General features: G+C 49.8%; 1 protein-coding gene across 1 annotated transcript in view; it reads left to right on the plus strand.

Annotated features, from left to right (window-relative positions):
* Positions 1-702: 702 nt before the first annotated feature.
* HOXB3 (homeobox B3) overlaps positions 703-2975 on the plus strand; it is a 23229-nt gene continuing 20956 nt past the window's right edge. The window contains exon 1 of the mRNA XM_010585506.1: positions 703-924. The gene's annotated coding sequence lies outside the window, so the exon portion shown is untranslated. The remainder of the gene's footprint in view (positions 925-2975) is intronic.

Genomic DNA, 2975 nt, shown 5'->3' on the forward strand with positions numbered 1-2975 from the left:
CACTGCACGACCACCTTGCAAATAAAGTGTCCCCAAAAGTCTCCCTGCCCCCCAGCTCAAACAAAGGGCCGTTAGATTTTTCTTTCTATTGACATTTTAATACTTTAAAATAATATTAATATAGTCACATGGTACAGATCTGTTACAGGCTCTGATGTAGAAGAAATGGATTTATGGATGTATTTTTGGTTAACTATCGCGTTTTTAGAGGTAGCAACTGCCAACCTTTAAAGTTTCTTTTTTTTTCTTTTTTTTTTTCTTTTTTTTTTTTCCCAGGGAGGGTGGCAAGGGCTGTATTTTATTGTAATGCCTGACGTTGGGGTGTTTTGTTGTTGTTGTTGCATTTTATTTTACTGTTTCTCTCTTTGATCTGCTGGAGTTGTAAAGAGGGTGTTATTTTCAAGATAGTGCTTCTAAGAATGGCAAAAAATCGTTCTTTTTTTTTTAAAAAAAAAAAAAGCATATGCTTCCAGGAATGCGGGGTCTATAGAAGCAAATCAAAGCTGGAAAGTATGAATAGAATAGAAGGGGGAGAAAAGAAGATTTCTATAGGACTTAAAAGTTCACAGCCATTATAAGCAGACAGAAGCCAAGAAAAATGCGAGAATTATACAGAAAATCATTAATCACTTCTTTTCTTTAAATACTTATCCTTTTCCCATTGTTATTCAACAGCAAATCTCCGCAGACCGTCTGTTGGGAAAAAAGCACCCGGAGTCCTACAAGAATCTTCAGGGGAAATAATAATATTATTAATAAAATCTGGATCGTAAAGGTGAAAGCTTTATTTTTGGGGGAGAAAAACAAAACCAACTCCCCCCCCCCAAGCCACCCCCTCCCCCAGACCTCTCACTTTGGAAGAAACCACCCAAACCATGAGGGCCGTCTCTGGGGCGTTGGAAAAAGGATGTGGGAGCGAACCAGGTAACAGAGCTGCTCTCTTGGCATGCATTTCTGATCGGTTTATTGCCTCCTTTCACGAGAAAGCTGGGGGAAAGCAAGAGAAAAAAGGAGCTAAAAAGAAAAAAAAAAGGGGGGGCAGAAAGAAAAAACAACACGTGAATTCTTGTGCGGGGTTTTCCTTCTGTTTTCTCGTTTTATTTTGACGGAGGGGAGCGGGTAGAAAAAGTTTGCAGCCGGGTTACTTGGGGCGAGAGGGGGTTTTTTTTTTTTTTTTTCTCTCCTCGATTTGGGGCTGTGCGGGTTTGGGGATCGGCCCCGCGGAGTTTTGCTGCGGGACCCCGGGCAGGGCTGCGGGGAGGCGGCGGGGCCCCTCGACGGGGAGGGTTAGAGGGGTTCCCCCCCTCTTGGTTCCTTTTTTATTGTTATTTTTTCTTTTTTTTTCTTTCTTTTTTTTTTTTTTTTCCGAGCAAGATCTCCCTGCCCATGTCAGGGGCCGGTTTGGGAAGGGTTTGGCAGAGTGTCCCCAAAGGGGACAGAGCACCGGGGGTGCGGGTGTCCCGGGATGAAGATATCCCGGGATGAAGATGCCCCGGGGTGCGGGGGTGCCGGAGTACGGGTGTCCCGGGCGGTGCGGGTGTCCCGGGGGTGTCTGTGTCCCACGAATATCGGTGTCCTTGGGGGGGCTGGCTCTCCGGGGAGGTTGCTGCCTCATCCCAGGAGCGGTGCGGGATATAGCGCGGTGAAGGAAAGGGGTGAAAATTAGGGACGACAAAATCCAGGACTGGCAAACCCCGATCGGGGGATAGAGTTCACGCAGAGGACACGTTTTCTAGGCGATTAGCTGTGTATTCCAGCCCGGGACTGACCTCGCAAACCCCTTGACCTCTCCGAGGCTGGACATTGTGCTGGGCAGCAGCTCAGCCCGCAGTTCAGCAAAACTTTACGTGTGCGGGGTCCCGGCCCTCACCGTGGGTTTTGGGCCCTGGAAGCGGGGAACCAGCACCGGGAGGAAAAGGTGGGGAAGAAAGGAGTGGAGAAGGGGCTTAGGAGTGGGTTTATTTCTGGTTTAGCACGGTTTAAGCGTTCTGTTGCCGCGCCCGGGCCCGGCAGAGGCTTTCCCCTCTGATTTCACTTCAAAAGCCCTCGGTGTTTGCTTGTTTGTTTGCTGCTTTTTAAAAAAAAAAAAAAAAAAAAAAAAGGAGCGAGAGAGAGAGGCGCGGGGGAATCCGCAGCGGTTTGCCTTTGCAGAGCAAAAATAATTTGGGGGAAAAAAAAAACCAACCCAACCCGAAGGAGCAAAGCCCCCGACCCGCCGCCGCTTCCCTGGGCCCGCGTCTCTTCTCGCCTCTTATTTTCAGAAATTCCTTTGTTTCCAAGAGTCCCTCTCCATCCTCTTCCCCCCCCCCCTTCTTCTCCCTCTCCCCCCCCCGCACGTCCTCCCACTTCTCCCCTGCCCACGACGCTCTCAAAAGCCTCTCTATGCCCAGCTGCCTGCTGCCGGCGCGGAGCTGCGCGGAGCTGCGCGGAGCAACGCGGAGAAGCGCGGAGGGGGGATTCCACCGGGTCGAGAGATGTTCGGGCGGTCTCTCCCCGGGACCCCCCCCCATCCCCCGTAAACACCGGTCCCGGGTCGGGATGCTGAACCCTTTTGTTACCTCTTGGTCCCAAAATTGGACAAAAGAAGGGGTTTTTTGTGTGTGTGGGAGACAAATCGTGTAACCCATCCCCACTGAGATGTAGTTATTAGAGAGAAGGGGTATAGAGGGAGTAAAAATAAATAGATATAAGTATATCTATGTACATATGCATGGCTATGAGGCGGAGGGGGGTTGTTTCTGCCCGGTATAGGGGGTCTGGGGGGGTCTTGCAGCCCCGGTATAGCGCTGGGTCGCTTTAAAGGCGGCTCGGCTCGGTTAGCGGGTTGGGAGTTTCTCAGCCCCGGTGACAGATTTATGATCCGCAATAAGAACGGCGTGTTTAAATCCGTAAATCAATCTCGCTTTCTCACTATATAAACGTTCATTTTATCTTTAGAAAGAAAACGGCTTTGATCACGGCACCTCGGAGGGCGA

This window comes from Haliaeetus leucocephalus, unplaced genomic scaffold (assembly GCF_000737465.1).
Source record: "Haliaeetus leucocephalus isolate CR32 unplaced genomic scaffold, Haliaeetus_leucocephalus-4.0 Scaffold110, whole genome shotgun sequence".
Lineage (NCBI taxonomy): Eukaryota > Metazoa > Chordata > Aves > Accipitriformes > Accipitridae > Haliaeetus > Haliaeetus leucocephalus.